Source organism: Apodemus sylvaticus, chromosome 6 (assembly GCF_947179515.1).
Source record: "Apodemus sylvaticus chromosome 6, mApoSyl1.1, whole genome shotgun sequence".
Taxonomy (NCBI): Eukaryota; Metazoa; Chordata; class Mammalia; order Rodentia; family Muridae; genus Apodemus; species Apodemus sylvaticus.
This window is the reverse complement of record NC_067477.1, coordinates 78,867,183-78,891,576: the sequence shown is the minus strand read 5'-3', so window position 1 is coordinate 78,891,576 and position 24,394 is coordinate 78,867,183. Positions and strand designations below refer to the sequence as shown.

The window sequence follows — 24,394 nt, the reverse complement described above, 5'->3', positions numbered from 1 at the left end:
AAATCTCAAATTCTAGGTGAAGAAAAACTTAAATTCAGGCTCAGAGGGCCACCCCTTTAATCCCAATGCTTAGGAGACAGGCATGCAAACCTCTGAGTTCAAAGTCAGATCTATGAATCAAGATTCAGGAGAGCTAGATTCAGGACAGCCAAGTTTAGGCTGTAAAGGAGTTAGACAAAAAGGAAGCAAATGATAATGTTATAGAACAAGGGAGCCATGTTCCAGATCCTGTAAGCAGCAGAACTTGGCAGCTTCCACCATGTGTCTCCAGTTTTATAATCAAGAGGAGAAGGAGACTAATGGGACAATTGATGCTGTTTAGCTGGAGCTAAGAAATTAGTGATGATTACGAAGAGACAGCATCACTGAGGTGAAATCCTCTGGGAAGTGTTTTCTGAGAGCACAAAGAAGCTGTGTTCTAGAGATAGCCAATGTTGTACCTTGTGTTGCAGCTATACTTGGTAGTGAAGGCATGAAGGCGTCATGAAAAACAGCTGAGGCTTGGCACTGTGAGAGGCCATGGAAGGCTGTTGGTGAATGTACAGTTCCATTTGCAGTTGGCAGCCCAGGACTGAAGGGGTCATGCAAAGGAGGGGAGGCTTGGCACCATGAAGAGAGCCTGTGAGGGGCTATTGGTGAAGCCTAGTTGCAGTGGAAGACCCTAGTGTATTGGAGATGCCAGTACCATAGGATGACCACCAAGAACAGCAGAGGTGGAGTGGATGAACTGTAAGACTGGAACCATCTTAATTTACTGGATCCCCTGAATGAACCACGCAGGGACAGAATCGATGCAAATCGCATGAGGGATTTTTATTAAAACCAGCATGCTGGGGCTGCCTTGCACACAAAGAGAATGACCCTGCGTCTTGTGCTGCGCAGGCTTTTATACTCTCCTCCATTAAGCACAATGATTTGCAGAACAATGTTACATTTAAACTAATTGGTTGTTAGGTGGCCAAGAGTCATTCCTTCAGAATTTGCCTCCACCCTTAAGTCTGCCTCCCCTTTCCCCTCTTTCTTCCCCTCTTTCTTCCCCTCCCCCTTCCCCTCTCTCTTCCCCTCCTCCTTCCCCTCCCCCTTGCGGGCAGAGGAATGCAACCCAGCCTTTGACCTTTTTAAGGTTTCCTGAAATATCTCGTTCAGAACCTGAATGAGTGCTAAAAAGGGCAGAGCTGGAGAAGTGATGCCTTTGGAGGAGCCCAGAAGATCATGTGTGGATCCCAGACATTGAAACAAGAAGCTGTAACACTGAAGTTGCCTTGGAGACCCCAAGATGTTCAAGATGCCAGAGCCACAGGATGCCTGCCAAGGGAAGCTGTTAACAAGATCCAGCCCAGGAGAAAGAACCTTGTTGCAGTCAACAAAGATGAAAAAGGAGTTGAAGATCTGAAGACGTTGACATCAAACATGGAGATGCAGAGTTTGGAGTTTGTCCAGCTGGTTTCCTGTCTTGCTTTGTGGATTACAGTTAAGTGATTGAATGAATCTCAAAGATCTTGAACTTTGGATTTTTAACACTGCTGAGACTGCTTTTGACTATGGGGGTCTTTTGAAGTTGGACTAAATGTATTTTGCATTATTCTATGGTTAGGTATGGCCCCATAGACTCGTGTTTGAACAAGCCTATGGGGGGCTATGGAGTGGAATGTGATGGTTTGTATATGCTTGTCCCAAGGGGTGGCACTATTAGAAGGTGTGGACTTGTTGGAGGAAGTGCGTCACTGTGGGGATGGTCTTGGAGACCTTCCTCCTGTCTGAGTATGCACAGTCAGATCCTGGCTTCCTTTGGATGAAGATATAGAACTCTCAGCTCCTCCTGAACCATGCTTGTCTGAATGTTGCCATGCTCTTGCCTTGATGACAATGGACTGAACCTCTGAACTTATAAGCCAGCCCCAATTAAATGTTGCCATTTATAAGACTTGCCTTTGTCATGGTGTCTGTTCACAGCAGTAAAACCCTAACTAAGACACCATCCCACAGTCAAAATTTTGACCCAAAATTGTTCCTGTCTAAAAGAACTGCAGGGACAAAAATGGAGAAGAGACTGGGGGAAAGGCAATCCAGTGACAGGTCCAAATTACGATCCAGCTCAAGGGGTGGCTCCAAGGCCGGACACTATTACTGATGTTACAGTGTGCTTACAGACAGGAGCCTAGCATGGCTGTCCTCTGAGAGGCCCAACGAGCAGCTGACTGAGACAGATGCAGATACTTACACACACTGATCTGTAGTCACGGACGCCTGTGTTTGAATTAGGGAAAAGCTGGAACAAGCTGAAGAGGAGGATGACCCCACAAGTCTCAACCTGGACCCCTGAGACCTATCAGAAACTGAGCCACAAACCAGGCAACATACTCAAGCAGAGGACTATCTGGTTGGGCCTCAATGGGAGAAGACCAACCTAACCCTTGGGAGACTTGAGGCCCCAGGAAGTGGGGAGGCCTGGTGTGTGTATGGGGGCATCCTCTTGGAGACATTAGTGTGTGTGTGTGTGGGGGGGGATGGGATGTAGAGCTGTGGGAGGGCAGACTGGGAGGGGAGTTAACGACTGAACTGTAAAAAAAATAGAAGTTAATAATAATAATAAAGAATGGTGACATTTGGCTTGCTAGTTATAAAAAAGTATGTACAATGATGGGCTAGAATGTCATGACTGTGAAATAAAGTTGTTTTTACTAAGATTGTAACCTTGGTTAGTGATGAAAATGAAATCACTGAGACTACCTGAACTCCTTATGAAAAATAAATCAAGCCAGGCAGTGGTGGCACACACCTGTAATCCCATCACTCTGGGAGGCAGAAGCCGGCGGATTCTGAGTTCGAGGCTAGCCTGGTCTACAGAGTGAGTTCCAGGACAGCCAGGGCTATACAGAGAAACCCTGTCTTGGAAAAAAAAATCCAAAAAAAAAGAAAAAAAAAAAGAAAAAAAGAAAAGAAAAGAAAAAGACGTCTATAGACTTGGCAATTATGTGGTTTAAAAATGTGAGGCCTCTTTGAAGGAATACAGGAAGATAAGTCATTCAGTTTAAAACATCTATTACTTTGGGGTAGAAGCTGCACGGGCAGAGGATGGTTATGAAGGGGTGGGGAGTTGCAGGGGATTGGAGGTAGTGCACAATGAGAAACTCACAAAGAATCAACAAAAAGTTTCCTCAGAAGTCACCGCTCTACTCCTTTATACAAGCATAAGTCGTTTGTACATTCGTTCCTCTTATTTTACTACCATGTACTCTTTGAGGCCAACTGCCTGGAAATGGCATGTGTGCCCTGTTTATGATTGTTCTGGGAGAGGTTATTCATGAGTTTCACGAGTTTCAAGTCTACTAGAATACTCTAGAGATTTTCTAAATGCTGCTTCATAGCAGTATGGCGCAATGCTTTACTTACAGGTCTTTCTGAATCTCATCAACTCATTTTACAGAGCAATATAATTTTCAATCTTCATAATGTGGCAGTTTCACAATATGCAGCCTCAAATTACTCATAAAGTATAGCAATCTGTATTTTCCCAGGAGAAACATGAACCTATATAAAATTTGCAACTGCTTTTCAGAGTCATGTTTTCATCACTGAATTTGTTTCCCAGCATTTCAAATGTGGGCTTAAGGTGAACAGCCGCAGGTTTGCTTCACACCCGACTTCTACTTTTTTGGAAAAAACAAAAAAACAACAAAAAAAAAAATCTTATGACTCTATCCTACTTTGATTCTTAATATGAATAATCTCACTTTTCTTAAATTTTTGTTACATTTCACTCAAAGATCTGGTGTTTGCTTCGTGAAAATATTTTTTAAAACAATTTTTTTTAAAAAAAACAGAAACAAGACTATATTGATGTTTTTCATTTTATATTATTCTTGATCTGCTTGTGTATATAGTGTTTGAGAAGCCCACAAGACCACCAAGGAGCTGATTCCAATGCACTCGCACTAGGGTCATTTTATTCAAGCTCGAGCTTCTGCTCACAGCTAACCCTGATGCAGGAGGATGTGAGGGTGAAGCCCCGAGCCCTCAGAGGAACAAGGTTTTTTAGGAAATGACAAACAAACAAGGTGGTTTCTAGTCTAGCAAGCATCTAATTGAATGACTATTGTAAGCAGACAGGTGAGTGCTCTGAAGCAAAACTATGCATAATCATAAACGGTCTGAAAGTACATCTGCAACAATCAGACTAATCCTGATTGGCTGTTGCTAGGAAGTAACTAGGGCATGGGGTATGGTCCAGAGACAAGTTATGTGGCTCTTCCTGGAACTTGGGTACAGCTTAGGTTCACCTGCAGGTTGAGTTCTCAGCCCCCCTTTTCTTTTGAAATGGAGATTGGTCCCAAAATGCTATAGGTTTGCCCTCTCAATATGAGCCATCCTGTGGTTGTTGTGAATTGAACTCAAGATCTCTGGAAGAGCCATCTCACCAGCCCTCACTTCTTTTTTTTTTTTTTTTTCTTTGTTTAAGCAAGGTCTCACTATGTAGCCCTCACTGGCTGGCCTTGAATTTATAGAGTTCTTGCTGCCTCTCCCTCCCCAGAGCTGGGATTAAAGTGTACCACTTTGCCCGGCTTCACTTTCCACTCTACTCCATTGAGACAGGCTGTCTGTGGTAATTTGAATGATAAATGGTTCCCTTAGGCTTATATATGTAAATACTTGGTCTCCAGTTTTAGAAGTTTATAGGACTGTTAGGATGGGAGCCTGGCTGGAGGAAGGCACTGAGAATGGCTTTTAGAATTTATAGTCTCACTCCATTTCCAGTTCACTCTCTGCTTCTTGTTACTGTCAGTATGCTGTATGATCTCCCTGCTTCCTGACCCCGCCCATATGCCTTTTCCACCGTTATGGACACCACGTGCTTTGAAAACATAACCCAAAATAAATGTTCTGTTTTGTTTTGGTTTTGTTTGTTTGTTTATGAGACAAGGATATATAGCCCTTGTCTGTGTATAGCACTATTCTGTAGGCTGCCCTGGAACTCAGAGATATACTTCTGCCAGCCTCTTGGTTGGTAGGATTAAAGGTGTTTACCAAGTCCGGCCTTAAATTCCTAAAATGACTAATATAGTCTGTGGGAACCAGAAGGGGGTGAGGCAGGCTGAGTCACAAACATGGGAAACAGACTCCAGAGATTGCATTGAGGTGCAGATTTATTGTATCACACAGCAGTAAGTGATTTTATTCATCATTTGGACCAATGGGGAATAGACAGGAACTCTGTTGTAGCCATTTATCTCAGTGGCTGCCAGTGCAGTGGTGCCAAGTTGCCAGTATCCAAAGGAACTTCCATAAAGATGGAGAAACCAGCCACTTCCCTGTTTCAGGGCCATTCTGAGGTTCCACTAATTTGCTAGAATCCTTTGTGTGTGTGTCACCAGGTATGCCAGCAGCCATGAGCACTGTTATGATTAGATTCATATAGAAGCCTCCCTCACCATGCACCTGGCTCCATCCAGGTGAAGTGGAAACTTAAACATCCTTTGGAAAGTCATTTGGATAATGTTTTGCTAGGGTAAATGTGAAGGACCGTTTCTCAGAAGCACACACAGGTGAGAGGATGTTCTGCTAAAGCAAGCCTGTGAAAGGACATGTGATGAAGGATTCTTTGCTAACAACACTCATAGATTGGTCGGCCTTACATTGAACAGTTGAGCTGTATTTTTGGGGACGCTAAAGAAAGAAATGCACCAAAAAACCCCTTCTGGTGGTGTGCTGCAGTTTCTTGCCTCTTTCTCGGACTCTGGCTGATTGGCAGAGTGATGCCAGCTGAGATAAACAACAGACACACAAGCTGAGGCAAGACCCGTAAAGGACACATGGTGTTTCAAGGGTATAAATAATACAATATGGATAGTGTCAGGGGCTGAGCTTGGCTTGCTTATAGAGCTACCTTAGAGTGCAACACTTGTGGGTCTTGCATCTTCGCTGATTTTCTCTTCCTGAGAGAGGCACAGCCTAGGACTTGTCCTAGTGTTCCTGCTGGTCCGTCCTGCTGACTCCTGCTGAGGCTGAAGCCTGGCTTGCTCTGTTAGGTAGTGTCACTGCTGCTGATTCATGTTTGCTATCCTGACTTTACTGAGCTAGACTGCTGGTGTATATCCATGAAGTGTTTGTGAGTAGATCAAGCTGCTGCTGCTAACATGTGAACCGAGCTTCTGATTTCCAGACAACATAGATGGGAGTTGCTCCAAAGAACCTTTCTAAACAGGTGTACTCCCCAAGCCCCACCGTATCCTTTCTTTTCCACTACCTCTGGTGGGTGGTGGGCTACAAGGGAGGTTTAAGAACCATCATTACAAATATGTTTTGAAAGAATTAAAGTCACACCATGGGGCCACAGCACCCACAACTGTCTCTAACTGAACCTGGACTTAGACTAGCCCAATAATCCTCTTGGCTCTACTCTCTACAATGGTGAGGTTACAGGGAAATTCAAGACACGTACTGCTTTTTATGTGGGGGCTCATGATTGCCCAGTAAGTGCCTTGGCCCACTGAGCCATTTCTCAACTCCCAAAATTGTTTTTTAGAAATTATTTTTATTTATGCATAAGTGTGCCTGACTATGTATGTATGTCACCTGGTGAGACCAGAAGATGACCTCAGGCCTCAGAATGCTTGCAGCTATAGTTAAAGGATGTTATGTGTATGCTTGAATTCAAACTCTAGTCTCCTAGAAGAACAGCAAGTCCTTTTAACCAATGAATATTCTCTCTCTCTCTCTCTCTCTCTCCCTACTTTCCTCCCTCCCTCTCTCACTCCCTTCCTCCTACTGTGTTTTTAAAGGCATTATCTTCTCCAATTCATAGCATAGATGTTCATACTTATAGATTGAATGTCTATAGTCTGTAATAACATCTATCCTTCCTTTTTATTCCTGTTATTGGTATGACATGAGCTCAAAGTGACATTTTTAACCTCCTTCAAAAACAATAAATAATGCCTCAGCTGTGAGATGTGTAACTTCTTGGCTCAAGATGAATTTCTTGCTATGAATTTCTGTTGTCTGTCGCACTGCAACTATGCCAAAAAGCAGAAGCTAGCAGATCATGAGCATTCATTGCTCTCTGCTACTTGACAATGGACTAAATATAATCAGCTGCCTCAGGATCCTGTCTCCATGACTCCCTTGCCTAGAAGAACTATATCACTATGCTTCTGTTTTATCTTTTCTCCTGTTCCTATGTTAAAATATCTCTGACCCACACAGTTGAATGAAGATAGGATTTATTTTGACTCAGTGTTCATGAGTCAGTGAAATGTTTCACTGCCGTGTGTAAGATAATAACAAAGTTTACATCATTTCTAGGCTGTTCATTCTGCCTTTGTCTTTAACTTGTAAATTTTGTATTTTAAGTTTCTTTGTTTCATTATTTTTGTACTTTAGTAACAGCACTGCCAAGTTTTAAGTATAGGTAAAATGTCAACTACGAATGCAACAGTAAATAATGGCATTCTTTCTAAAAAATAAAAAGAGAAGCAAATTACATAGCATTTTAATAAGATTTTACATAAAAAGATATATTAAACAAACCTGTGAAACTAAGCATATGGTTAAAGCATGTTATACCCTTAGTAACATATTCCTCTTAACTTCACAGATGCAGAAAGCATTAAGATTTGAAGATTGCTTAGATCATTTGAACTAAAGCCTTAGATCTACAATCAAGCTAAAGGACTTGACAAGAATCATGAAACTAATGCAAGCTTAAGCTGAAGCTGGAATCCAACACTGCTAATTTCTAAAACACCTCAGTCACACATCAAGATGCCTTTAAGTGATGAGCAATTACAGGAATGAATGACAACACAGTTTAGTGGAGTGTGCATTGTGTACTCACTAGAGCCAAGAGCTATATAAGCCACAGAGTAAAAGGAACTCTCTAGGAACTGGATACTCTTCATGGAGAGGTGTGACCTGTCAGATGTGTCTGAGGTATATGCACCCACTTGAGTTCCTACTACACTTGTTGCACCTTAAGAAGCTAATACAAGGAAAACAGGAAACATACATGTCATGTGTGTGCATACATGTCTAGTAGGCAAGCGAAGGTAGTACACACTTCAAGCAGATGGTCACATCATGCTCACAACCAGAAAGCAGTGAGCGAGAGTGCTCAGCTCTCTTCCTCCACGTACACAGCTTGTCTCTCAGGAGTGGTGCGGCCCACAGTAAATCAGACCGTCTCCACAGGGACTCCCAAAGGCCTATGTCCTAGTTATTCCACAGTCTGTCAGGTTGATACTAAGCACAAACCTTAAGAATGAATATCAAGCTATGAGCCCAAATAAACTCTTCTTCCAATAAACTGCTTTTATGAGAGTATTTTACACAGCGCTACACATAAAAATTAAGTCAGAAAAGTGGTACACAAACTGAGGGCATTGCTGGGGCCTTGCACAGACCTTACATTGTGGTTCTTAGGCTTTTAGAATTGCTTCCACACTGGACTTTGGAAGAGTTGTTACTTTGGCAAGTAAAGTCTTTGGATTTTTAAAACTGAGAATAATGAGCCATTTCAGTGGGAGAGCGGAAGGTGAGAATGCCAAGGGCAGATGGAGACACAGCTCATGAAACTTTAAAGAGGACAACAGCTATCAGGAATAGGACCAAGAATCGTTATTGCTATTTTGACCAAGAATTTAATTGTATTGTGTGCATGGTCTGATCATTTGAGTAAGGTTAACTCTGAAAATAATCTACAGTTCTGCTTGACAGGAAATCTCCATATAGTGCCTAACCTGTGGCATAGCTGCTGTCTACTGTGCACCCAGGTATGTACTGAAAGAGAACAGAAACAGGAACAGAAACAATTTTAAATGCCTCTTATAGGGTGAAGAGTGTGAACAAGTTTGAAACTGTCAATGAGGTAGGCTTGAAAGTAATTGTTACAGGGCTTGGCACCATTAAGAAGAAATCTAGAACCTTGTACTGAAACAAAAGAGAAATGTCCTGAGGAAAGACCCCACACATCAAAGACTCCATTTCCTGAAATGAAAAATCATTTGAACTTTTTTTTTTTTTTTTTTGGTTTTTCAAGACAGGGTTTCTCTGTGCAGCCCTGGCTGTCCTGGAACTCACTCAGTAAACCAGGCTGGTCTTGAACTCAGAAATCTGCCTGCCTCTGCCTCCCAAGTGCTGGGATTAAAGGTGTGTACCACCAGTGCCCAGTGAAAATTCATTTGAAAAAAGAAAGCATAGACTTCCACAGACTTCCACTGAAGGAACACCCTTGCTCCTCAAAGCATCTGCCCAGAAAGATGTTTCTAAATGATCTGCACACCTGGCAACAGTGTTCACATGTTACTGATTTTGCAGTCATTAAAAAAAAAAAAAAGCAAGACTGAAGAGATCATGGAGGCTTCCTCTAAAGTTCCTAGAGCTGCCAGGCCATGGTGGCACACGCTTTTAATCCCAGCACTTGGGAGGCAGAGGCAGGCAGATTTCTGAGTTTGAGGCCGATCTGGTCTACAAAGTGAGTTCCAGGACAGCTAGAGCTATATAGAGAAACCCTGTCTTGAAAAAACCAAAACCATAAATAAATAAATAAATAAATACATAAATAAATACATAAATAAATAAAAGTTCCAGAGAGCCACTGAGGGTCAGAGTTACCAGCAAGCGGAAAGGTAACTACTGATCAAAGACCAGACTCATGAAGACCAAACCACGCATGGAAGAAATGAGGAAGAAAATTAGAAAGTTCTAAAAATTGAATTAAAATGAAAAAACAAAATCCACCCAAACTTAGGGAAACAACTAAGGCAGTCCTCAGAGAAAGTTTATAACGCTGAGTGTTCAGGTCCAAGATTCACAAAGATCTTAAATAATGGTATATCTTAATGATTTGGAAAAACAAGAGCAAACCAAAACTAGTAGTTGTAAAGAAATAATATAGATTGTCAGGGTCTGAAAATTACTGAAGACCCCAGGTTCAGATTATATGCAAAGACAAAGAGTGTTTATTCTGCAGAAACAACCAGCATGCTGGGGTCAACCATTCTTTACAATGGCAACCCTAGACAAAGACATGAAAGCCTTCTTATAGGGAACCAGGAAAACTCTCTAGAAGCATTGGCTACTGTAGTGGCTATTCCTGGTTGTCAACTTGACTATATCTGGAATGAACTACAGTCTAGAATTGGAAGGCTCACCTATGATCCTAATTTGGAGGCTCAGAGATATAAGTCTCTGACCTGGATCTTGGCATGGAGACCTTGAAGCACGGGCGGCTAAAACAAGGAGATCTCTGAGTTCAAGATCATTTGGGATTAAAGGCGAGGATGCACACACCTTTAATCTGGCTACACCCTCTGCTGGAGACCCACACGCCAATACGTTCCGTGACTCTAGAGAACCCAAACTAATACAGCTACTATGTTAGTTCTTCTATACTTAGAGAGTGGGTTAGGTAATTTAAGATTTCATTGGTGGGTCACAGTGGTCGGCTTCTGATTAGCTTGTGCCAGGTGGTCAGTAGTCCAAATTTTTATATCATGAAAGTTTAACCACATGATGAGATAGGGCTGCACAGCACAGCTGGCCCATCTTGAGATAAGGTATTTTTCCATTCTTGTGGTTATCTCCAGGTTGTTCTTTGGGAGGGGGTTTTAATACGTTACTCCTGAAATTTATGGTTTGTTTCTGGAGCTTAGTGACCTATGGCCTAGTTCCTAGGACTAGGATTTTAGTCCAAATTTTAAAATCAGGCCTGGTCCTAAAAATGAAGACAAATAAGGTTATACCATCCTTTCAAGACCAGGGCAGAAACCAATGAAATAGTAACAAACAACAACAAAACTCCAAGGAAACAAGGAATTGGTTCTATAAAAACAATTAAGAAGACTGACAAACCTTTAGTCAAATTAACCAAAGAAAGAACAGAACCCAGGTCCTCTGCGAGAGCAGCCAATGCTCTTAAACAATGAGCAATCTATTCAACTCCCCCCCCTCCCCCCCGCCCCATATGACTATTTTCTTTGTTGGGGCTGGGTTGAGGTAGGGTTTCTCTGAGTGGTCCTGCCTGTCTCCTGGAACTCTTAAACTAGGCTGACTTCTAACTCAAGAGACCTACAAGCTCCTGCCTCCAGAATGCTGGGATTAACGGTGTGTGCCGCCAAGTCTGGCTCCATGTGACTATTTCTGATAGTCTTGGAGAATGACATCAAGTGTATCATTCAAGATCCTGAACTCATGTCTTTTATAGGATTATATTCTAATCTGTTTTCTTCCAATTCCTACATCCAAACTTGTGATGGGTTTGGGACAAGTGTTAAGTACAGACAAAGTCTTATGATCCTTAAGATTGTGAGGTTTTAATGTGATAATGTAATTTGATGAGGAATAGGATTACTCACTATTTCAAAGTAAATCCTACAAAATATTTATTAATTACAAAGAGAAAGAGGCTCTTCAGAATGGAAAATAAGTTTGCATATAATTACCAACTTCGCCAGGGAAAAATGTCATTTACCATAGGATGATACAAAATCATGTATCATCAGATTGTAATGAGCTGTGAAAAGGTAGTGTCAGTTCTGTGAAGTTATCATCAAAGATACATAATCTGAATGTAATCTTGAGGCAAGATAGCATTTAAGGACAATCTACAAAATAATAAATGTGTATCAAGTTTATCACAAAGACTGAAGAAGTGTCACTAAAAGAGAGAGTCTAAAGATCTATGACAATTACAGGTGTCCTGATTCAAGAATAGTCAAAAAAGATACCTGATTTGATGGATAGGATTATGATGGTCTGTAGGAAAACTACGCTAATACAGTAGCAGGTAATAAAGTATTGGGTCAGTTTTTACCCTTAAAGGGTCAAGATAAAAACTTAATTATATATTGTTTGTATTCTTTCTGTAAATGAGATCACTTTGAGAGCAGAAGAGCTGCTGGGCCTGCCCCCTGCAGCTTTCAGCATTGGGTGGGTTGGGGGGGCAATGCTGGAGCTCTCACCCTGCTGGGGCAGGTGTGGGACATCTGGCAGACTGACCAACTCAGCTACCACCCAGGCCCAGGTCCAGGGCTTTGGGTTGAACAAATAAGGCAATGAATATTAGCTAATAGATAACATGCAACTCAGATTCAAAAGCAAGTTAAAGAAAATATGTGTCTTAAACACATATCTTTAAATGTAAGTTTTAAATTTGTGTCAACTCTTTTGTTAAATCTAGAATAAAATTAGTCTAACAAATAAATAAATAATAAGTAATGAAGCTACTTTAAAAAAAATCCATAAAATTGCCTTATATAATCTGGTTTATTTTCCCATCTGGAAGCTAGATAAACTGGTCTTTTGTCATGTAGAAAATCCAGAGTATTTATCTAAAATATAGATAATCAACTCTTGAAGGTAACTTTAGGGGCCGTGAAGAAAAGATTGCATTAAGAGGTTAAAAAGTGGGTGGGGCACACCCATATAGAGGCTGGGGGAGAGGGGATGGAATAGGGGGGTTCCAAAGGGGAGGCTTGGGAAGGGGAAATCATTTAAAATGTAAACAAAGAAAATATCCAATAAAAAGAGAGAGGCTAAAAGGAAAAGAGTGTAACCGTGCCCATCCCTCCTTCCAAGCTTTGCCCTCTCTATCGAAAGAAATCTACTTAGAAGCTTACATTACTGCATTCACCTTGTTGCCTTAAACCTGACAGGGACTCAAGTCACCTAGAATAACAAATGCAAGTTCAGCTTCAGTCTTCAGCCAACCCTTTTAAGAGGAACTGTTTTTTTCTTGCAGACCCCACCTAGGGGGCCTTTGGCCAAAACAACATTCTTAACTTATCCAGGTGTGGTTCAGGATGCAGTTCATACTTATTACTCATGAAGACTCATTTAGACTTATAGCTGTCCATAGGTGTGTGGATTTACTTCTGGTATTTAGATTCATTCCATTGATCTAGCTATCTGTTTTTATTTGTCTTAATAGCTCAAAATTAGCTAAAAAAAAATCAGTATTCCTCATATATAACAAATGATTAATGAGCTGAGAAAGAAATTAGGCAAACAATACCATTGACAATAGTTCCAAATAACTTGCTCTAACCAAGCAAGTGAAAAAGTGATAAGTCCTTCAAATCTTTGACAAAACTGAAGAAATCTTCAGAAGATGGAAAGATCTCCCATGTGCATGGATCAATAAGATTAGCATAGTAAAATTGGCCATCCAACCAAAAAGCATTCTACAGATTCAACGCAATTACCATCACAATCCCATCACAGTTCACTCTTCTATTTGACCAAATAGTATTTACTTTCGGGGGGAAAAACAGACCACTACTCTCTACCAACCCAAGTGTTAAGAATGTTGCAAGGTAACATTTGAAACTTAAGACAGGAATTTCCCTGATTTGCTATAACCTGCCTGTCCGATGTTCCCAATAATACATTTTAAAGGTGCCTTGATTTGTCTTTCTTTTGTTCTGTAATTATAAAAACTTCATAAAACTGTCACTACTTTGGAGCATTCATTTGAGAAAATGAATCCATTTTCCAAGGACCTGGACACCAGTGTTTGGCTCCAGGACATATTATCTTTTATTTCTTTTGAGGTGGGAGCTCTGTTTTTATGCAAACACAGTTCTTTATCAAATTTCTCATAGCCTCCTCCTTATATCTTTTTTAAACATTTATTTATTTATTTATTTTTATATATGTGAATACACTGACACTGTTTTCAGACACATCAGAAGAGGGCATCAGATCCCATTACAGACAGTTGTGAGCCACCATGTGGTTGCTGGGAATTGAACTCAGGACCTCTAGAAGAACAGTCAGTGTTCTTAACTACTGAGCCATCTCTCCAGCACTGCTCCTTATATCTTGAATCTGACCTTTGCTTCATCTTTGCTACTGGTGTAGCCTCTGTGATTAGACTGGGTCTGTAAGATTCTAGCTGTTGCTCAAGCCACAGTACCTTGCAGCAGCTCTTCCCCTCCCTTAGATACCCACAAGAACACTACTTAGGGCAGTCTCTATGAAGCTCTAGTTAAGAGACTCATAGGTGTCCCTTCCTCCTAGCCTGCCTCCTTCCTGGGAACCAGAAAGTCTGACTGTAGGCTCATGCTATAAAGCTACCTTTACCTCAAAATGATATGAGACCTCATCTTCTACCACATGGGCCCTCATTTCCATTGTAGAGCCTGAATCATATTGTCTATGGCTTTAATAACTCTTCTAGTAAACTCTTTACTCTCAACAATCTGTCTCATTGTTCTTCTTGAATTCACATCTGATTGTTTACAGGATTCCCATATATAATTAAGAGTATCCCCCATCCCTTTCTTAAAATCCGTGACTTTAATCACATATACAACACTCCCTTGCCATGCAGCATAAAATATTCACAGGCTCCAAGGACTGCTTGTAACAGGACCTCAGACATTAATAGGCCAAACCTTAGGACAACTGATGTCAGATTAGAAACACCATTCAGGCCTTGAATCCAGCAAACCAATGCCTGCCAAAAAATGGAACAAAGCCATAGCCCATCTGCCAAAGTAGGAGCAAAGTCAACAGAATAGGAATAAGTCAACAGTCTGGGACATGTCTGGGAAAGTCCAAGTGAAAAATCCCTAAATATACTAACCATACTATTTCACTTCTGTAGTTCTGCTTCATGCTAACCGAAATGTACCAACCAGGATATGGCTTTTGTGCATAAAGGGCTAAAAGAAATGCTAAGACGCAGAGCTGTACAGTTTGGGCAAGATCCCCATATAGATTCTGGACTGCAATAAAGACTTTCTTGTCTGCTTTCAGAGTGTTCACTTGGCCGTCTCTGGTAGGCTTACCTCACAACAGCTTATACTCTTATTTTTTCAGGACACCATTTTTCTGCCTACCACAGTGACTATCCTAAAATTATTTTCAGGCATATCTCTTACATAATTTGTTCAAATATCTCGAATCATGTGGCTTAGTTTTGGTCAGATTATTAAGTTTTGTTTGAACAATGAAGGGTCTAGAAGTCCTTTGAGGAAGTTATAATGAACCAGACTTTAACAGTTAGTAGAAAGAGGGTCTGATTATGTTACATAGAGGAGGGAAATACCCAAACAAGATAAACGATCCAATAAACCCTTTACTTAAAAGAATCAAGTACATATGACAGCCATGTGGATGTCTGTTTTATATAACTGCACAGTTAAACAATTGCTACGTTTATCTTTATTTCAAGCATTAACTGTTTTCTGAAGGGGTAACTCTGCTGTTAATAGGAAAGGTAATCTACTTTGCACACTACTGAATTTATTTATTTTGGTTGAAATGAAATGATAAAATGTTTTATTCCCCTAGATTCTATAATATAGAGTTGTAGACTCAATTATTGGACAGGTAATATGTCAGATAAGAAAACAGAAATACAAGTACAGCATTATACTTCTGGCCTGTAGTGAAAATGCCAGGATACAAATGAATAAATTACAACCCTGTGCAGTGAGGTATTTGGTGAAGCAAGTTTAAGAACAGTAAGTGGTTTGCTCTATGGGAACAGGAAGGCAAGAGTCTGAAGGACAGGATAGGAGGAAATCCGAGCCAAGAGCACATACAAAGGCACTACTTATAAAAAAGCTCAGTGTTTATGGTAAAATAATGGTGTTTCTGGAAGGTAAAAAAATACTGGGCAAGGGATGAGAAGCCAATAGTTAAGGCTTGCCACTTCCCCGTGGTTTACTGAAGAAGCACTCCTGGTCCAATCATTTTGCTCTGGGAAAACACATGATCAGACTTGCAATTCTGAAAGATAACTTTCCCAGCAGAAGAGACTGGGTTAGAGGTTAGTTACAAACTGTAGAACCAGTTTTTGTGAGACTGACATACAGCAAGCTCTAAACAAGAAAAGGAGTGCAGAGAGATGAAGAAATTGCAAGAGATGTTAACGGAAGATCCATTATTCCACCTAGAGGCAAAATTACTGACAAGGGAAGGCAAGGGAAGCAGAGGAGGTCTTGACAGCTAACATAGGAAGAAAATCTTGGTATATTATCTAACTTAAGGAATTAAATTATTAAACATTAAAAACAAAGGGAGAGGGGTATGGTGATTTACTGACTCCTTGACCCGATTTAGTCAGGTTCCTTTTATGACTTTTCACTGGTACCTGTCATCCTTTGACCTCTGCCTTGGCCCTATGTCCCATGTTAGCAAGAATCCTCTAAGTTGGTATACAATGAATCCTCACTCTTGGTAATTGTCATTCTCACCTCCCCTCACCAAGGATCTGCTTCTGTTCTGCAAGCTTGTCTGTTACCTTTGATGTGATGTCATCTCTTCGTAATCTTCCATCCAATGACCACCTGCTTTGCCTACTGTTCTAAACTCCACTCTTTGTTGTGTCAGAACTCGGCGCTGACAGCTCACTATGGTAATAGTTCTGACCAATCTTTCCACCTTTTCAACAGATATAGTAAAAATAAATAAATAAATAAATAAATAAATAAAATAAATCAAGAACTAAAGTTATTTCCAATCCTTTCTTAATTTTTGGCGTACATATTTGAACTGTTATGTAGGTAGTTAGCAGCTAATAAACTGCTAGGGTTTACCAGACATTATGGTAAACACAACCTAATATCTTATGTTCCCCAAATGCCTAGTATGCTCACTCTTTTTAAATTTTTTTTTATTTTTTATGGGAAGGAAGTGTCAAGGTCTCCTTATGTAGCCTGCCCTTAACTCGAGTTTATAGTCCTACTACATTTTTAACCTTTGTAATGCTTAACCTCTGTAATCCATAACCCCTTAATCAAAAACTGTCAGTGAATCTGGTAGCACATGTAATGTCCTTCCTAAAGGGTTTTACAACAATTTTCATTTTACAAGGCCTACAGCCCTCTGCTACCCTTGAAGGTGACACTGAAGCCCTAATCTGATGGTCTAGTTAACTAGTTAACACTAGACCAGTGGCGGGTTGTAGTTTGCCTCCCTGGTACACAAAAATTTCAAAGTGTGTTGATTACAGGACCATCAGAGGGGTAGTACACGCCAACTTCCAGAGGACGGTATATGCAAAAAAAGCTTTTAAGTTGACAGATTCCCTAGCTGTATTAGAAACAGGCAAAGAGGAGTTATCAGCACAGCAGGATCACAGAGTCCAGCCAGGCTGCTCCCGTCAGCCCGGCTGAACAACCAGGCAACCAGGTTGCCGGCAAGCAAGCAACCAGGGACTCAACTCTGAGACAGCACTGATAGTAAAAACCATTGATCTCCTAGCCGTCACAACAGACCATAAAAGTATAACTTGCCCCTTCCGAAGCCGCGCCTCTCCCAAACACTCGGCTCCAAACTTCCCACTCCCTCCCACCCTCTCTCCCACAGCCACGCCTTATTACGCAGGCCTAGGAGAGCAGAAGGCAGGAAAAAAAAAAAAAAACAGGCTCCAGGGCTTGCGTCACTTCCTCTGGGGGCGGGGCGCAGCGGAGGGTGGTGCTAGTGACACCAGTGTTTGGGGTCCGGGCGCCGCAGCTGCTAGAAGCCGGGCGGGCTAATGCGGACCTCCGCGCTGGCGGGAGGCGAGTGGCGGCCGCGGCGCCCGTGACGACTGCCTGCGTCCCGGTGAGTGGCCGGAAGCCGGCAGGGTGGCAGGTAGCCTCCGCGGCGTGGGCGCTCTGCCGGGCTCTCCCGCGGGCGTCTCGGAGGCCCGATGGGCAGGCCTCTGGGTCCCGGCAGGCGCTGGGCCCCGCTGCCCCGGTGCGGCGGACTTTGCCGCCGGGGTGTTTTGGTTGGCTGCGTCCCGCCCCCGCCGGTGGTCCCGCCCAGCCCTCTCGGCCTTGCGGCGTCTGTCCTGAACCGGGTGTTCTCTGGCAGTTCACTGGAGACTTGACGTTTTCTCTGTTCTACACCGTCCTTGACTGGGCAGCGTACACCTTGTGTTTTGGTGGCTGGGTATTTTTACTTCTCAGCGATTTTTTTCTTCCCGTCCGCAAATGATCCTATCCCAGAGCGCTGTTGCTTAAGCAGAATCAGACGTGCGTGCCTTTTAAAAGATGAAGAAACTGTATGAGTCAGCAGGTTGCAGAGCCTCTTGTTACAGCCATTTCTGTCATGATGGGTTCAGGGGGTTGGGGGGTGTTGACCAGTTTCCACGCCCAGTACAGCAATAACTTTAAAGAAAAGTGGCATTCAAGGAATATCTTAGGAGATAGATGTGACATAAGTGGCTATTCTAGAATACGTTTAAAGTTACCATTTTTATTTCCAAGAATAGTTGTATTCTGGGGCCGAATTCCTGATTGTCAAAAATACATTTTAGGCTCTTAAGGTAGTACATTATCACAAGGAAATGTGAAGATTGTTTAAAAAAAAGTGAGGACTTTTATAAAAGTACATTAGACTGAATTGGAAAGCTTATGTCTTAGTGAAGCAGTCAGTTGTACCAAATTCCATATAGCTATTTTGTAAAATATGGTATGCATGTTAGATGAATCTCCAATATAAAGACCTCACTTCATAGTTTTTGCTAATTGTTCTTTTCTCTATCTTGTTTTGTATTTCTCCATCTAATTTTAAAATCTTGATAGCAATGGCCCTCTTCGTAATGATGTCAAATTAATGAAAAGGTCAGCTTCTCTAGTTTATATGAATACATCCATACTTTGACATGCAGAATTGATACAAGAACAGTCTGTACTTGGAGTTGTTTTTCTCAGTCAGTAAAGACGGGATTTGTTACTTCATCTGGGGAACATACCTTTGTACAAAGGTCAGAGCTAGACTCTTCTTTCACCTCAGTTCCAACTCCCAATCTTTTCTTTTTTATTCGGTTTACTATCCTTTGCTTTTAAAAGGATACTTCCTTCAATGCTTTCTGGTTTGCCTGAGTGCTTTTTCTTCCTGTTCCTAACTTTGGGTACTACTCAAAGCTATATCCACATTGTTCTCCTCAAAACAAATGTAATCTTTTGAAACCAACATCATACTAATAAGCTCATAAGTATCCTGAAATGTCAAGGGAAATATAGGGAGTATTTATTTGTAGCTGAGCATTTTTAAAAACAGCTTATTTTTGTTAGGTCCTGGGCTGTCCAAATACTATAGGCCATCCCATTCAGTTGTTATTGTGCTGATTTTATCATACTTAAATGCAGTCTCTGTATTTCTGTTTCAGTGCCCTGTCATTACTGCATTCTGTAAATACAGAAGAAAATCCAGTTTCCTTTATGTTAAACTGTCTCTCCTTTCCAGGTCTTTCATATTCACAAGTGGCATTTTCCCTCTGTGTCTGATTTGAAAACTTTTTAAGAGTTTTCTTGGCAACTTCTCCTTATTCCATTGATGCTTGTCACCAAGTCCTGTTTTTTTTTTTTAAATATATTTTATTTTTGTCTTTAATATGTGTAGATGTATGTGTCTGTTTGTAGTTAATGCAGACATGAGTGCAAGTGCCTACAGAAATAAAAAGGTGTCGGATCTCCTGGGAAGTGCAGACTGTAGTGAACTGCTAGCTGCAAGCAGCCTAATGTGGGTTCTGGGAACCACGCCCCAGGCCTCTGGAAGAGCACACACTCTTAACCACCTAACCATCTCTTGAAAATGTGGTTCACAGTAGAGCCCACTTGTGTATTACTGCACTGTTACTGTATTCAGACCCTTGTTGCCTTTTTGCTGCATTAATTGCAGCTGTCAAATGGCATGCTCTGTATATTCATTCTGTCCACATTGGGCCTACATCTTGCATTTCCCGTGTCTCTCAATGTCCCTTAGTTAAAATTCCACTCCTTGCCCTAGAGTAGAGCTAAATCTCCCTTTCTGCTTACACCTGCACTGTGCTGTTTCATAGCTCCGTTCCCTTCTAGCTCTTTCCCCAGTTCACAGCACTCTTCCCCTTTTCATTCTTTTTCCTACTTTTGCTGTAATTTTCGTTGTGGTTGACTTTCCTCTCAAAATATTTTCAATGCATTTTCTAATGTTGACATGTTTAGTAGCAGTAAAGCCTGTTGCTGCTCATTTCTGTGTTAAGTAATTGTTGCTTGATAGTTGTGGTTTCTGATAGCTATAATTAGAATCTCTCATTTTGTTTACAAAATTGTTTTTCTTTAATGTTTTCCATTTTGGGGGCTTTATATTCTGTTTATTGATGCCAAAATTGATAGGTATATATAATTAAGTTATTATATCTTTAAAACTTTTAAAAGCACTTCATGATTAGCATGTGTGTCTGTGAGTGAGAGTGAGAGTGTTTGTGTGTGTGTGTGTGTGTGTGTGTGTGTGAGTGTGAATGTGGGTGTGAAGATGTCTTAGGGATTGGCTCTTTCCACTATGAGTTTTTGGGATTGAACCTGTCCAGTTTGCATGCAAGTGCTTTTACCTGCTGAGTGAGATCACTGGTCCTAGATGATTGTGTCTTTTCAGAAAGAACTAATGTAGTCTGTATAAGCATAGTCTAGACTTGCATTGCTTTCTCTACTTCCTTAGTCTTGGGCTGATTGTAATGAATCTTCTATGTTTTTAGCCAACTTCAGTATAAAAAGCCAATCCTATCACCAACGTGCTGCTTGCTTTTTCTTCTGCCTAGAATTTTTTATCAAGATTCTCACAAGACTTCATTTCCTCAATTCTCTCAAAGAGCCACTAAAATCCCAAAGTATTAGTTCTTCAGGTTGTCCCATCTAATTAGTATTCTTTGTGCCCTTTCTTTTCTGCTCTAATTCATGACACCATTGTGAGCACAAACTAATTAAAATTTATGTTTTTGCTAATAATTTGTCTTGATCTACAAGAGTGAAGTTGAGTAAGGTCATCTTACTGTTTCGTCCATTTTTTTGTACATTTTCGCCCATGCAAGGTGTTTCCCTTAAATCTGCTTTTATTTTTATTTTTCACTAGGTTATCATCATTCCCAAACTTCTTGCAGTCCTTATCAGTAGGTTATAGGTATAGTTCAGAGCTAGTATGTAGCCAGGAGTATTGACTTTTAATATTTTAGAATTCTTCTTTACTCGTTATTCTTAGTTTTTCTTATTGCCTCTGGTATTTTTATTCTTCCTGTTATCTTTGGACATTTAGCCTTTCTTAATTCTGTGCTGTTTCTAAAGTTTGGTTGCACATTTTCTTATGGCTGTTTGTGCAGATCTCTTTAGGTGGTAGTTCATCTAATGGCATGTTTTGAAATCTTTCTGAGTTAATGTTCAGTGGTGGCTGCCCATTGCCCAACCTTGAATAGTGACTTTGCCTTGGAGTTTTAGTTGTCTCTTGTGAAATTCCATGTGATTAACTTGCTCAGAACAGTATTCATTTGCATAGGATTTCAGTGCTATGATGGTAATGGGACTGTAGTAGTCTTAAGCATGGCTTTTGTTCTTGCTGGTTTATGTAGATAGAACCCAGGGCTTTCTGAATGCTAGGTAAATAAGTATTTCTGCCTGTTGAGTGACATTCCCAGTCCTTAGCAAGACTTCTTATCCTACACGTACTTTATCAAGTTTTTCTCTGTGGTGGTAGTTACCAGTTTTATGCTAACTAAACATAATTACATTCTCTGCAAGTTGTGAGAAACTCAGAAGAGTCAGGAAGGCAGACAGGCTTGTGAGTGTATTAAAATAAGATTTTGGTTCAGACTTTTTCTCCCTTTGCATACAGTTTACGAAACTGTTGTTTTGATTTTCTCAGTATAATTCTTTACTGCTCCCTTATATAAGCTACATCCTGTTTGTACTCTGGGAAGATACCTTTTGTGCTTTGTTGCATGCATTTTGATTGTGTGTGTGTGTTAACATTATTTAAAATTCTCTCCTCATCTTTACATGTGAGTTTATTTTTAATTTGCTATTTTAATCATGTGTGCTGTAGCCCAGGCTGGTTTCAAACTTGTCTTCTTTCCTCATCTTGCATGTTGGGATAACAAGTATATGTTGCTATGCTTAGTATCTTTACTGTTTTAACCAAGCATTTGAGGTGATTCCATTGTTTTTCTTTCTTAGTATTTTTGTCATAGATTTAAAAGAATACATTTATTTATTTATTGTGTGTATGCATGCAATAGGACATGGAGGTCAGAGGATGACTTTGTGATTCAATTCTCTCCTTTCACCACATAGGCTCTTGTTTTTCTAAGATCTTGAGGTATATTACTGATTTATTTATTGTTATTGCTTTGATTTCTAAATGTGGGCCTTCATAGGTACGCAATTCACTCTTTAAACTGTGCTATATAGTCTGTTATGGTAAATTGAGTTTTCATTTCATTTTCTTTTTTTCTTTTTTTTCTTTTTCTTTTTCCTTTCTTTCTTTCTTTCTTTCTTTCTTTCTTTTTTTTTTTTTTTTTTTTTTTTTTTTGAGACAGGGTTTCTCTGTGTAGTCCTGGCTGTCCTGGAACTCACTCTGTAGACCAGGCTGGCCTCGAACTCAGAAATATGCTTGCCTCTGCCTCCCAAGTGCTGGGATTAAAGGCGTGCGCCACCACCTCCCCACAGAGTTTTCATTTTCATTTGGTTATATGAGTTGATCCTCATATAAATTCCATAAAAATTCTGTATCTTATTAGATCAAATGGAAGAAACCTAGAAATAAACAGCAAGAAAAACTAAAGGAAAAAACATTTAGGTATTAGAAAATACACTTTTCAATTATTAGTGGGACCTCAAAGAATTTTTAATAATTGGTTAGGATTTGTTTTGTGGCCTAAAATATGGCCTGATTTAAAGGAATTTCCTTGAGTTGCTGAGAATAATGCATTTTTTTCCCCACAGCTGTTGGTGAAATATTCTTCAGAGCCATGTTAAGCTCATTTGATCTCTGTTAAATTAAAGTTTAACTTGAAGCTTCTTTATAAGTTATGGGGTCAGCTCTGAAATATTCTGAGTAATATATTAAGGTCATTTGCATTATTGTAAATAACCTATCTACCACTTATGACCATTAGTGTCCATCCATTTTTATGAAGTTAAGTGTACCAAGGTTGGTGCATACATTAATGGATTAACCCCTTTAATAAAGTGACCCTATTTATATTTTTGGACTAATTTTTTTGACATGAAGCCTTCCTCGTCAGTTAAGAACTAGTTTCACCTGCTTGCTTAAATACCATTTGTTTGAATATCGTTTTCCATCCATCTTTGTCTTTAACAATGAAGAAAGTTTCTTATAGAGAATAAACAGTTCTGCTTTGTTTTTAAATTAGCAAATCTTGTTTTATTTTGTTTTAGAGCAGTGGTTCTCAAGTTTCATAGTGGAGGGTTGTGTGGGGGGAACTGGGGCTAGCCACTAGAAAGTCCTAGGGATGACATTAACTAAAATACCCAAAAAAGAGGAGAAAGAACCTGTAAAGAACCTGTAGAGACCACCTCCAGTAGATAGGCATGGCCCCCAGGTGAGGGACGGAGCCACCCATCCATCTCAAAATTTTTAGCCCAGAATTGTTCCTGTCTAAAGGAAACTCAGGGACCAAAAAAAAAAAAAAAAGGCGCAGAGACCGAAGGAAAGGCCATCTAGAGACAACCCCAACTAGGGATCCATCCCATCTGCAGATATCAAACCCCTGACACTATTGGTGACAGGAGCCTGGTATGCTGTCCCCTGAGAGGCTCTGCCAGCTCCTCACCAAATATAGATGCAGATACTCACAGACAAGCATTGGACTGATACTGGGGACCCCAGTGCTAGGGGAGGGACTGAAGGAGCTGAAAGGGATTGCAACCCCATAGGAAGAACAACAATATCAACTAAGCAGACCCTCCAGAGAGCTCCCAGGGACAAACCACCAACCAGAGTATACATAGAAGGTCCCATGGCTCCAGATACATATTAGCAGAGGATGGCCTTGCTGGCATCAATGGGAGGGGAGGTCCTTGGTCCTGTGGAGGCTGGATGTCCCAACTTAGGCAGATGGTAGAGGTGGGAGTGGGTGGGTGAGCACCCTCATAGAGGCAAAGAGGAGGGGGGATGGGATGGGGGATTTGCAGAGGAGAAACTGGGAAGGGGACAACATTTGAAATGTAAATAAATAAAATAAAACAAAAATATAGTTCCTCATGTGATGATCCCCAGCCATAAAATAATAATTATTATACTTATCATTATTATTATTATTTACAATTTATTTTTATCTCATGTGTATTGGTGTTTTGCCTGCGTGTACATTTATGTGAAAGTGTCAGATCCTCTGAAACTGGAGTTACAGGCAGTTGGCTAGCTGCCATATAGGTGCTAGGAATTGAACCCAGGTTGCCTGGAAGAATAGCTGATGTCTGTCCTTGACCATTGAGTCTTCTCTCCAGTCGCCATAAAACTATTTTGTTGCGACTTCATAACTGTAATTTTCAACTGTAAGGAATTATAATGCAGATATCTATGTTTTGCAATGGTCTTTTGGTGGTCATTATCCACAGGTGGAGAACCTTTGTTTTAGAGACTTTGTTTTATGTAATTCTGGTTTTCCTGAACTCTCTGTGTAGCTAAG

The 24,394-nt window shown here is 40.6% G+C and overlaps 1 protein-coding gene across 3 annotated transcripts in view; it reads left to right on the top strand.

The window, feature by feature from the left end:
- Nucleotides 1-17,406: 17,406 nt before the first annotated feature.
- Pnpla8 (patatin like phospholipase domain containing 8) overlaps nucleotides 17,407-24,394 on the top strand; it is a 46,053-nt gene continuing 39,065 nt past the window's right edge. For all 3 annotated transcript variants that reach the window (XM_052185904.1, XM_052185905.1, XM_052185906.1), the window contains exon 1: nucleotides 17,407-17,553. The gene's annotated coding sequence lies outside the window, so the exon portion shown is untranslated. The remainder of the gene's footprint in view (nucleotides 17,554-24,394) is intronic.